The following is a 14,100-nucleotide window of genomic DNA, read 5'->3' as shown; positions in this document are numbered from 1 at the left end:
TTAACTAACCCTAGCATTTCGTGAATGCAGGTAGGACCTTTGAGATTGGAAATATTAAGTCGGTTTTTCGAGTGCGATACTAGGCAAAATTTTATCACAGCTTAGCTCTACCTCGCGCATTGAGGCAATCATCATTTGAGTTACACCATTACAAGCGATTTACCTAATTGATCTAATTGTCTTGTGACAAGAGGCGTTCTTTCCTTAAAGGTGCAAATGCTTTCCCTAAAAGATGTAAATAATTTCAAGATATAACATTCCATGCAATTATGCGAATTCAAAAACCATAGACATTTTCCTTTTATGCAGCTATAAGATCTATAATTATCATTACTTTTCCTTGCCTATAATGATGATTGACAAATCAGTGCTAACTCGTATAAAAAACTACATTGATGCAACGAAATCAGGGCTTTAATAATTTTGATGAAGATGCGTTCAAACTTTGATGGAAAGACTCCATGCACGGGCGAATAGCATGAGTCCAACATTAAATTAATCCTTCCTCCAGCACTTGATCCAACCTAAAATGCAACCATCTTCGCATGTAATTTGGAAAGTTCGTAATTCATTTCCATGTATTGCAACGATTTGGACATCATTCAATGGGTGTCTAAGATTATCCTCTATATGAACCATGACCATGAATTTAATTCATAAGTGCATCATGTGACATAAGCTCTATCCTTCTTAGCACGATATCATCTTCTAAGTTACGCATTATTCATTCAAGAAGATTGCAACTACCCTTGTCCACGGGAGTGCGAGAAAATTGAAATATTCGATATGCACTAAACTTTGTAAAACAAATGAATAAATGCATTTATAACTCCCCTACAAAATTTGAACATGCTTAAATGCATTCTTTTCATGCAGGTTTACAATTCGGAACCTGGGCATTAAGATTTGCAGCGTTGTCCACACGTGTGCTCGGGGTGGAAGCTCCCGCATGTGCTCGCCTCACCTTTGGCTACGAAGCCATTGACACAATAGCTTTTTGGCTCAGCGAACTTTCCCTCAGCTTTGTACGCGTTCCAAGGTCTCTTTTTTCCTGGGGTTCCCTTCTTCTGCGTAGGAATGGGCCTTACAGTCGCGATTTTTGAAAAACCCAAGAGGTGCGGATGAATAAAGCTTATGGAAGCCTTGTTTAGAAGCTTCTAAAGAAGCTTCCAAGCTTTTGTTCCACAGAATGACGTGGAGAGAGAAAGAAATGATGGAGGAGATGATGATGAGGATAATCATTATGATGATGACGATGATGATGGTGGAGGTGGCGTGGCAATAGCGGCCTGGCGGCAGCGGCCCATGGTGACAATATGGTGGCGATAGCTTCTCTGGCGGCAGCACGACACAGTCCTTTGAGTATTTGTGCATGAAAAAGATAAATTCAATGCACAAGGATCTCAAATTGAAGTAGTTAAAAAATTAATTGCAGTAATTGAAGCTGAAGATAAAGAAAGCATGGAAGCAGAAATTGAAGAAGTAAAAGCTGAAAATGTAATGGTCGACTGATCCAAACCAATTGGGCAGCCTGCCTCTCAAAAAGAAGGCTGTCTACAGCACATGCATGATGAGGAAGAAGCTTGATTCATTCCAAGCATCACTACTCCCATACGCATTAAGCAAGAGCAACAAGGGAGACAGTTGTCAAAATTGGAGAAAAATAAACACCATGTATTGCACTCTTAGACCATGGTTCTGAGAAAACATTGCTAGGAGTCTCTATGTAAGCAGCGCATGGTCCATAGATATTGATCCAGACTGGCAAATCAGAAGACTCTTGTATAAGTTACCCTATCATTCTTGGGCAAGCCTACATTTCTAAAGCCCACTTGGAAACAAAAGCTCTTGATGATGGTTCTTCCTATGCTCAAATCCAAAGCAAGAATAATGAATGAGCTATCCAATTTCTTACTATGTGTGCTAACCATCATTGAAATAGAGATCGATTATGGGATTATCCTGTGCCTCCTAACGCCCGAGAATTCAAGGGTTTTCAGGCTGCACTGCTATAAAAAGAGGCTATGGCAGTACTTCATGTAAAACGGTTGTGCCTCCTTATGCTTCTTAGAAGCTGTTTCTAGCAAATCTACATGTATGTTCAACCAATAGTATGGGTTGTTATAAATCCCTTCCAGCCATGACTAAATCCGAAATAAAATATGAATGTCATGTAAAAAGGGAGCTAAAAACGTATGACATGATGGTTGAAAATGAAGATATTTTAGGTATTTTCTAGGGTTGATTACTACTAACACATTGGTTGAAATATATGCAGCTGTTCATGTAGAAAATCAGGTGGAAAAGCAATCCATAAAAGTCTATTCATTGGATTTTTATCAAACAATTCAAGAATTTGTTGAATAGGAAGATATTGGTTTTCCCAACAAGGCTGAAGCGCAAAGTGGAGACAAAATACAAGACGGTGGATAAGAAATCAAGCATGTGGAAGTTCCATTGCCTCCTGAAAGTGAAGGGTTGGCTAATAGGACAACAAATGAGTCGAGTCTTCGTGATCTTACCAACATTGGTTACAAGTTTACATCTAAAAGTATAAAAGAGCTCAAAATAGGTGATAATTCTTTTCTTTTATTGAGGGAAAAACACTCTTTCATGCAAATGATAATGAAGCATAGAAAAGCTTTTGCATTTTAGCCAAGTGAAATAGGCTATGTAGATCCAAATATTGTGGCTCCTATGGTCATTTTTACGATTCCACATGTGCCTTGGCACCTCAAGCCTAATCTTCTTCCAAGGGCACATTTTCCCAAATTACTGGAACTTTTGAATGAAAAGATCAGAATGAAGGTTTTAGAGGGGTGCCCAAGAAAAATGGTTCTTTACAATTCATTCAATATCTACAACCTATTCATTAAGTCACAATCCGAAATGTTGGTTCAGGTCCAATTGTTGATGAGTTTGTTGAAGCTTTTGCAAAAAGAGAAATTTATTCTATGTGTGACCTATATTCAGGATATGACTAATTTTAGTTTTCATTAGAGAGCCAAGGCATTACCACAATGAAGACACCTCTTGGTTTGGTCCGCATGTGTACTCTGCTGCAAGGTGCAACAAATTCCATTTCCCATATGATGAACACCATGCACAAAGTTTTAAGGGACTTTATTCCACAGCTTACTCTTCCTTTTCTTGATGTTGTACCTATCAAGGGATGTGGATTCTATGAAAGGAATGAGGAGCTTGATGAACATGGCTGCAGGACATTTGTAGTTTACCATATTTATGATTGTGACAAGATTTTGACAAGGTTAGAAGAGGTTCATCTTAGCCTTTCTGGAGCTAAATTGATTTTTGGAGTTGAAGAAGTCCTAGTGGTCGGACATTTGTGTGGCCCCTATGGACGTAAACCTTCACCAATCAAGATAGATGCCATCAGCAGAATGCAAGAAGAATGCACAAATATTTCAAAGGTGAGAAGATTTCTTCACGCCTGTGTATTCTATCTCATATGGATACCACATTTTGCTCATGTAGCCCAAAATTTTTATCAATTCTTAAGAAAAGGTCAAATATTCTTTTGTGGAAAAGAGCATACTCTCACTATACATAAATTGAAGAGGCTATTCAATTCAGCCCCCACTCACAAAAGGGCTGATTATTCAAATGGAGAACCCATCATCCTTAATGTGCATACAAGTTCCATTAGGATAGGATGGGCTGTTGGCCAAGAACATCTTGAAGGTAACAGGTATGCAATTCCTTTTTTAGCAAAGTTTCTCAATGAACATCAAAGAAGGTATGCACAAGTAAAAATGGAATTATGGGGAGTTGTAATAGCAGTAATGTGTGATCGTGAATACTTTAAAGGTGCTCCCGTAATGGTACAAACTGATTGTCTTCCACTCTTGGGCATGATTGCTAATTGCTCAACACCCAACATTGCTATGCTAAGATGGATTGCATATATTAAATCTCTCAATCCCAAGTTGAAGAATCTTGCAGGAAAGGAGTATCCAATTGTTGACATGTTGTCACACCCAAGATATGACCATGAAGAGGAGTTGATGGAAGAAGATGATCTATACTTGTTGAATCTCATTCCATGATTGTTGAAAATACATTTTCAGCTGCTACATATATAGAACCAAAGTTGAAAACATCAAGTGTAGCTGATTTTTGAACGGAACAATGTTAAGTACATCAAGTACAGGAAAATGTACTACTCTAAATTAGCAAACAACAGCAAAGATCAAAGATTTGTCTATGGAAAAAGGGAGGTAAACTAAAAGCCAGCATGCTCATTACATTGCTCAAATTCTAGTTCATTTCCTTGAAGAAGATTCGGCCAATATTTGAGCACAATGAAGAAGAATGAGACTTGGATCGATGAGGAGTTCAAGCATATTAAGAGGAAATCTTATGGCTTTATCTATGGAAGCACAGAAATAAGAAGAAAGAAGCGTCTGTCTAAGCTTTAGGTAACAAAACATTGCAAAAATAGGTAATGAAGGAATTTCATGAAAGCTTGTGGGTTGGCCATAGAGGCATATGGGGAGCCTTTAATAAAGTCAAAGAAAAATATTGGTGGCAGAACATGTATCAAGACATAGAGCATTCTTTTGAAAATTGTTATGTGTGTTAGATGTACTCTATGGTTAAGCATCAATATGGGTTACAATCGACTTATCCCTTGTCTATACACTATAGATGGGTTATTGATCTTGTAACCATGCCTACATGGATATGGAATATGCGGTATTTAGTGCTTGCAAGAGAAGATCTAACCAATCAAGTTGAAGGTAAAGCTTTAACAACCAAGACCACTCAAGCTATTTGTCACTTTTTTCTTGAAGAAGTATTTTGCAAATATGCTTGTGTCGGCAAAGTATCTGTAGATAGAGGAGAGTTGGATGCCGATGAGGCAAAAGAGGATTTGATAGCAACATCCACTTCAGCCAATAGCTATTCAAGAAAATGAATGGGTGCTTGTCTATGACAGCAGCCTAGACAATCAATATAGTGCTTTTAGAAATATTGTAAAGTATTGGTTTTGCCCATATGTGGTAAAGATAGTACATGACAATGCTACACATTCATTGGTTGAATTGGATGGGACCAGCATGAAGGTACCCATATTTAGAAAAAGAATCATGCACTTCAAACAAAGAGAAAGTTCAACATATGAGTTAGAAGACTTGGATATATTCCAAGAGCATGAAGATATGGAAGAAGAAGAAGACTTCAAAAATGGAGAAGAGGACATGACAAAACAAGAAAGATCCTAATACATAAAGTGGCACATGCTGGAGGATGTGTAGATTAGGATTAGGTGAATGTCATGGGATTCTTTGCCCATGGTCTAAACGTAAAACTTTTATCCTTTACATATATCACTTAGTCACTAATAATCTAGACATGCTACATAGAGACTTGCCTAGTGCAATAAGTCTTAAAAGCCTAAGTCCACCAACATATGGCATGGTGTAATAAAGATGGGGGCTCTCTGCCTTAAAATAAAATAAATTTATTATGGGTCCTTGACAAGATCATTTGATTTTGGTTACTTACTCTTAACCTTCCTTTCATTGCTTACATGAAGTTGCTACAAGTTTTGTAAGTCATGGAACATTAAACAAGAAAAATATGGTCATGAGCAGATGACTTGGTAGGTTCCCTTGGATTATATTTTCCAAAACCCAATGATGTTATTGTGTACTTATGTTATTCAAGAGTTTTAAGTGTACTCACAAGCAAAGTCACAAAGAAGATGGAGTTGTCTAAGTTGACTAAGTGTGGGACATTGTGTATGCATCATCCTTGCTTATGTGGACTTATTGTGGAGTATTTGAACTACATGAGGCAACCATTTTCTGTGTCGCATTTTGTAGGCATCTTCAGGCTAAGAACATGGTTCCATGGATGGACGAGGATGAGAGGTTTCCAAGCCACCACATAAAAGGGAAGCCCAAGCCATGCAACCACAAGCAACTTCACAAGACTCCACTTGAACTGTAAGTATCTCCCTTCCCATGCATTGACAAAAATGGAAGGCCACTCTTGGCTAAGTAAAACAAGGTAAATATGTATAAAAAGGAGGGCAGTAGCCCATTCAGGGATTATTCATGCTCATGGAAGAAGGAAGAAGGAAGCTTTGATCATTGTTTGTGTCTATATCGTTGGAGTAACAACTCTCTCCTTTCAAGGGAGCCTCTTGTTCCGCTCTTGATCTTTCTTATCAAGACTTGTGGGCATAACTGGAAGGCCAAGAATTCTCTTAAATGGACTGAATTTCTATTTTTCAAAGCATCTCTTGCATGGTTCAAGAGGTACATGCATTTGTGAGGAAAATGAGAAGGGCATTGTCTTATGCACCTAACTCTTGATGTAAACTCTCTTCTCTATCAAGAGGAGATCTTGGGAAACATAAAACTCTCATTTAAATTGTTATATGCAGCCCATTACTCTATTTGTGGGCTAATTCTGGTCACACTAATGCTTATTCTTTTGGCTTATGAAAAGGACACACTCTACTATTCACTTGTAATTGTTGTATCAAAACACTCTTGCCTTGAAAGGAAATTATAGATACTCCTTGGGAGATTATTTATGTCATCTTGAATTATTCTTAGGAGCCTAAAATAGCATATTTATGGGCTAAAGCTTTAGTTGTGATCCACTTCTTTAATCTTGGTAGAATTTGGGATATTCTTGGTTCCTATGAGTGACTATAGGCTATACTCTTTGTAAGGAAGTTTCAAGGACAACTTTTGACACTGTTATGTGATACTTTTGGTTTCATCTTCTCAACCTAAAATATGGTATTTCAAGGGTGAAACCTGTAAACACAGATTCTTCTTCATCTACAATCATTGCAAGTACAAACTAGACTTGTAATTTTGTCTACATAGTATTCTTCTTCCTCTTCATTCAAGGGTGGATTCAAAAAAGATTTTTGGTGGTTTGTTGCCATGCTTTGGAATTAACCTTGCCTCTCCATATCACTCAATCCATAAACTGAAGCTTTTATGTAGCTGCTTAATTCAAGTTACAATAATTTAAGTCATGAAACTCATGATCTTTTCATGAAAACCCAAAAACAGTGATGCTAGTTCTATAACCTTGATTCATTCAAAGGCTGATATAGGCAATCTTCTTCTTGATCCGCTATCTTCATTGTACTAATCAATTGAAAAGATAAAGTGTCTTGAAGATCTTCTTCATGCCTAGGCTGAAATAGATAGCTATATTCATTGGCAAGGGAGGGTAAGACTCTTCTTTGATTAATTGAAGTTGAAGTCTTGTTTACAATTTATCCATCTTTGTGATCATAAGTTTCAAGCTCTTAACCCGTTTATTCAACCATCTTATGTATAAATCTTTTTTTTTCCAAGGCAAGTCAAAGCAAATGGTGAACTGAAGGTTGTGAAGTTTCTCTCAAACCCACAAACATTTGCTTGTATCTATATATCTCTTGAAGACACAACTCCATCTATCTTGTCCACTTTTCTTGCCAAACCCTTGTGGTGACCTTCAACCCTACGCGCTACGACACCGCATCATATCATCAACTCACAAAAGACTTGCAACTAGATTTGCATGGCCTCTTGGATAGCCTCAATTGCACTACATAATAGGGATGCATCTAAAAAGGTAGATTTAAGATGCACATGTGAAGTGCTAAGCTTAATTGCAAGGGCCAGTTTGGTAAATGAAATCCTACATGATAAGTGAGGCTAAGATTTAATTCGACTCAACTAGGATTCGAATCGCAAATAGGTCAAGTTGCCTTTATGACCATATTTTGACTTAATAGAGTCAACATGCTCTTTGGTCTCTACCCCAATAGCTAGCCGCAATGGATCCAAAACATTCTTGGGTATATCTTTTTCAAAATATGATATATCTCGAACCTAACACAAGAAAGCTTGAATGTCGTACCCACAAGAAGGACTAATCGCCAAATTACATTCGATGCTCGCAATGTTTTAGAATGGTAAATATACTTAGTTTACGCTTGACTTGTGAGAGGAGTAAACAAAAGTTCTTGTTATCTTGAGGGAATGAAACCCTAGGGTAAACTTAGAACCCCGATAAAATTCTAAGGTGGGAAAATGGTTACCAACTAAGCAATTGAAATCCTATTTTGAATCATGCAAGACCTGGACCTTAAGATAAGAACCAAAGGTTAGTAACTTAGGGAAGCTACCATTCGAAAACTATCGGATAAAAATCCAAAAATGTAATTTCTCACTCCTATTACGTAGGAGTGAGGTCGCAAAGAGGGTATTCTCTATCTCTCAGAAGATAATGGAAATTGATGCCAAGGCAAGAAAGACCCAAGAAGGGCATCGCTAAGCATTTAAAGATGGGAACTCCACCTTAGCAGATGTCTTGAGCACTCGCCTTCATTGTTGTTTGTACTTGTAAATCTAGATTCAATGTCTATGAAAGGAATGTATGATCCAAGCTCACAAAAGAAATTTAAACAATGAATCAGGTTGAATTCATGGAGGGCGTGCCAAGCTACCCCCAAGCTAGCCACCAACCCTAGACAAGGAAGTTCCAAATAACGGTGACAAGAATGTGGACCAAACCCGCCACAAGAGGTCTCTCTGTGGGTTAGTTTGAATGTAGGAGGATGCTTGGATGCCAAGGGGGCTCTGACTGTAAATTCCCTACCTCCGAGTCTTACTCAAATGATCTATGTGATGCGATATGGATTTCTTGAGGCCGTATTACTAGTGCAAGGGCAGAAACTTGGAGGAAATAAGACGCATCCTCATGGATTTCAAAAATCATCTTTTTGGGACAAGATGTGTATCTCAGTTAAAATGCTAATATAAAGTATAATTTCAAGGAACCTGCCCGAACTGTTTTTGTGTCAGTGCCTTAAGTTACGCGAACGAACCCTATTCCCAAAAAGGCTTAATTAAGGAAGCTATTTTTAAATGTCACATATAAATGTGATAGGATCTAATTAGATAACTAAAGAATGCCTATTGAGGGAAGCGGGTGGATGGAACCCTGGACAGGTCTGTCCTATGGAAGGGTGGTCCCAGAAGACTAGGAGGCTCCTCACAAAGTTCTACAGTCGTACGATCTTTAGATAATATTAGGTTAGAATCTGATTCATGCCATTTTAGGGGACCGGAATGGGACTATGCCTTATGAGTAGAGAGGTTGGGCGCTATGTTCCTCTCATTTCACATTCTCTTTGAACCAAGTGTGGCATAGATCTTCTTCATCTTGGATATCTCTATGTAAAGTAGAATGTCTAGGATCTGACGGTAGAATGCTGTTAGGAGACATTGCCCTCTAGGAACCAAGATTTTAGGTTGATCCTAGGGGGTTTGGCTGTGAACGTTGCATTGCGAGGCGGACTCACGTAACCCTAGGTGACAAGCCTCAAAACATTCAATGGAACTACTGTCAAGAATCGCGTGGTGGAGGGGATTGCTCAAGATGCTGCGCCGAACACACACAGAATGCACAAGGAGAAGCTCACTCAAGAGACAAGAAGAGAGATGGAGGCCAAAACGTTTTCTTGCTGATTTCTTCTTCTTCTTTCACACACTTCACAATGTACACAAAGTATAGATAAGATACAAGATAAAAGGAAAGTGGCCTACTAAGTCAAACAATGCATAACCGACTACACTAGTCGATTGGCGCTATAACTATGCCAGTTGTAAATAGGTGTAACAACCTGAATATAATAAGTAATGAGTCAGTGGCCATGTGAGAGTCATAATGACCACCGACGTGCTAAGTGTAGACGTGTGGACCCATCTAACCAGACGGTCCATCATCAATGTCCACATGTGTTGAGCTTGTCATCTCAACACTCCCCCTCAAGCTCAACTGCATCTCTGCAACTCCAAGTAAGCTTCGAAACTTTTGAAGCTTCTCTGTACCCAATGCCTTCGTGAAGATGTTAGCTATCTGATCATGTGTGCTGACATACACCAAGTCAATCTCACCTGCTAGTACCTTCTCTCTCGCAAAGTGGTAGTATACCTCAATATGTTTTGTCCTGGTATGGAACACAGGGTTCCTAGCCAACTGTATACTGCTCATGTTGTCACAATAAATGACAACTGGACCTTCCACCTGCACATCCAAATCAGCCAATAACTTTTGCAGCCATACTACCTCACATGCTGCAACAGCAACACCTCTATACTCAGCCTCTGTACTCGACAAAGCAACTGTAGATTGCTTTTTGCTGCTCCAAGCAACTGCTGCACTACCAAGAGAGAACATGTATCCGCTGGTAGATCTTCTATCCGACATACTACCAGCCCAATCTGCATCTGTGTATCCAAACACATGTACGTCTGTACCTACCTCATAGAAAAGTCCATAATGTAATGTGGACTTGACATATCTCAATATGCGTCTCACTATATCCAAGTGTGGTTCTCTAGGTACTTGCATAAATTGACTCACAAGACCAACAGCGTAGCTCAAGTCTGGCCTTGTAATAGTCATGTAAATCAAACTCCCCACTATCCTCCTGAACATAGTAGGGTCTTCTATCTCATCCCCAACATCAGCACTCAACTTTACATTCTGCTCCAACGGGACTGAAAGTGGTTTGCATGCTGTCATACCATACTTGGACAACATATCCAAGCCATACTGTCTTTGGGACAGCCATATACCATCATCACATCTGATCACCTCAATGCCAAGGAAGTACCTTAGCTCACCTAGATCCTTCATCTCAAACTTCATCTTCAAACAATCCTTGACTTCAGCAATCCCACTATCACTATCACCTGTAATAATCAAGTCATCCACATAGATGACTATGATGACCAAACCTGCATCTCCTTTTCTCACATAAAGTGAGTGATCAGCATCAGAAACATAAAAACCAATATTGACAAGATACTCTCTAATCTTGTCAGACCATGCTCTAGGTGCTTGCTTGAGCCCATAGAGTGCCTTCTTCAATCTGCACACATACGTGGGATGCTCTAAATCTTCATAACCTGCTGGCTGATCCATATACACTTCTTCCTGCAAATAACCATGCAAGAAGGCATTCTTTACATCCATTTGCTGCAACCTCCAACCTTTGGCTGCTGCCAAAGCAATCACACATCTGACAGTTGCCATCCTAGCAACTGGACTGAAGATTTCATCATAATCTATGCCATATGTCTGGGCATAGCCTTTTGCAACCAGCCTAGCTTTGTACCTGCTAATAGAACCATCTGCATTGTGCTTAATCTTATAAACCCACTTACATCCAATAGCTTTCTTTCCCTTCGTCAATGATACTAGATCCCAAGTCTTATTAGCCTCTAATGCAGCCATCTCCTCATCCATTGTTGCATCCCAATGAGCATGACCAACAGCCTCCTAAAAACATGTAGGATCAACATCCTCAACTAGTTTCACCATATAAGCATAATGGTGAGCTGCATAACCTTCAAAACCAAATCTTTTAACAGGGTATCTCACCCTGCTAGACCTGCGTACCACTAGATCACTCAATGGAGTCTTTACATCAACCCGTGCTCTCTGCACACCTGGAGTTCTCACTGAAGGAATGCCAAGCTCATCATCTAAGCTCTCTGAGCCACTGGAGTATCCATCAAGAACTGCATCAATGCCTTCTGACACTTTATTCTTTCCTTTGTCTTTACCTGTAGTGCTACTAGATGCATCTGAAGATGTAGAGGTACTCCTTAGTCTCCCAGACCAAGGACTACTAGATGATGTCTCTGGTCCACTAAGAGTCCGTGATTCTTGCTTTTCAGCCTACACATGAGTGTCATGATCATCATCAACATCCAATGCATCACCACTAGATGCATACCAGCTGCTCTTTTCATCAAAGATGACATCCCTACTCACTCTCAACTTACATGTGACAGGGTTGTAACAGCGATACCCTTTCTGCTCTAAAGAGTATCCAATAAAGACACACTTTTCAGCCTTTGGATCCAGTTTCTTCCGCAACTCATCTGGCACATGAACATACGCAATGCAGCCAAATACTTTCAAGTGTGAAACATCAGGCTTCTTACCTGTAAAACATTCTTCGGGGGTCATACCATGAACTGCAGCTGTGGGAGTTCTATTCAAAATATAAACAGCAGTATGAACAGCCTCAGACCAAAAATGCTTAGGCATATTCTTTTCAGCCATCAAGGCGCGTGTAACTTCTGCAATATGCCTGTTTTTCCTTTCTGCAACCCCATTTTGCTGTGGGGTATACCTGCATGTGAAATGTCTCTTTATCCCATGAGACTTCAGAAAATCACTGAACTCATTTGAGAGGTACTCTCCCCCTCCATCTGACCTCAGGCACTTTACTTTCAAGCCTGTTTCTCTTTCAACTGCAGCCTTGAAAGTTCTAAAGTGCTCAAACGCTTCACTCTTTTCCTTCATAAAATATACCCATAGCTTTCTAGAACAATCATCAATGAATGTGACAAAGTATGAACTGCCTCCAAGAGATACATTTTGTGTAGGCCCCCAAATGTCTGTATGTACAACATCAAGAATATTTCTGCTTACATCTCTATCATGTGAAAAAGGTTGTCTTGCCTGCTTACCAAACTGACATGCTTCACATACCTTCTGAAATTCTGCAACTCTAAATGTAGGAAAACCTGTAACCAACCCTTTGGACTGCATTAGTTTCAGCCTTTGTACATTTGCATGTCCAATGCGTTTGTGCCAAATTTCAATGTCTGCAACAACACCTTTTCCTTTGGCATACATAACAGCATTCATAGTAGGAATTCCGGCATCTAGAGTGAACATACGTCCAACTCTACTTCCCTTTGCTACCAACCTGCACTTGTCATTGAAGTCTTCTACAAAGCAGCCCTTTGCATTAAATCTGACTTGCAGCCCTTGCTCTACCATTTGACCGACTGACACCAAATTCTTTGTAATAGATGGCACATGTAATACATCTGAAAGACTCTTTGTCTTACCATCATGCAAGGACAAGGGAACTTTTCCAATGTGTGAAATTGGGTGGCATGAGTCATCACCCGTCTGCACATAACCTGCATTCTGCAAATCCTGCATCTCTCCAAACCATTCTGCATGGCTGGTCATATGATTGGATGCACCTGAATCGAGATACCAAACATCTTCATGTGTACCCTTTCCTGTAACAGCATTCAGCATATGCTGCATAACAAACAAACGTTCATTTTTGTCTTCATTCTATTGTGAAGACGATGCATAGTTTCCTTGCTACAACTTACCACTTCGAATATTATCTTTCTTGGCATAACATTGGGCTGCAATATGACCTGTTTTGCCACAGTAGTGGCACACAATACCAGAGTTGTTAGAATCTCTGTTCTTCCATCCACCTCTTCCTCTAAAGCTCCCCCTGCCTCTAAAGTTACCATGACCTCCTGAAACCTGCATATCGCCAAATTGCTGATTCAATCTGTTTTGCTGGTTGTCACTACCACGTCCTGTACCACGGCCTCTTGAAGAGAACCTGCCACGTCCCCTTCCTGAACTGGAGTAGAAAGCCTGGACCTGTTTACCACTTCTTTCAGATGTCTCACTCTGCATGTTGATTTCTTCAGTGATCATTAGAGAGACCAACTCATCAAAATCTGGAAATGGCTTTCTGACATATACGGAAGTTACAAAAGACTTCCAAGCCTTTTCATTGTTAAGTCCACCCAAGGTAGACGACACCAAATCATCATCATCGGGCATTGCATCAATCGCTGCCAATGCATCTGCAATGCTCCTTACCTTCAATGCATACTCATTGATAGACATCTTCCCTTTCTTCAATGTATTCAACTCTTGCTTGAGTTAAATCTTTCGTGCCTTTGTATTTACAGAAAACATACTTTCAAGTATGGTCCAAGCTGCATATGCATTCTCTGCATTTCTAATGTGTCCCAACATATTATTGTCAATTACTGCAGACAACCAATACATGACCTTCTTGTCTTTTGCATTCCATTCCTTTCGTGCCTTTATCTCTTCTGCAGTTGGAGGATCACTCACCTCCGGCTCCTTTTCTTCACCTGAAACGAACTCGTAGAGGCCTTTTCCAATAAGAAAGTTCGTGACATGGAACTTCCATGAAGGGTAGTTGTTCTTGTCAAGCTTCTCAATGATGGGGCTTCCACTGTT

The sequence above is a fragment of the Lygodium microphyllum genome, chromosome 3 (genome assembly GCF_053477565.2).
Source record: "Lygodium microphyllum isolate KBCC chromosome 3, Lygodium_microphyllum_v1.1.10, whole genome shotgun sequence".
Classification (NCBI taxonomy): domain Eukaryota; kingdom Viridiplantae; phylum Streptophyta; class Polypodiopsida; order Schizaeales; family Lygodiaceae; genus Lygodium; species Lygodium microphyllum.
Note: the sequence above shows the minus strand (reverse complement) of the source record.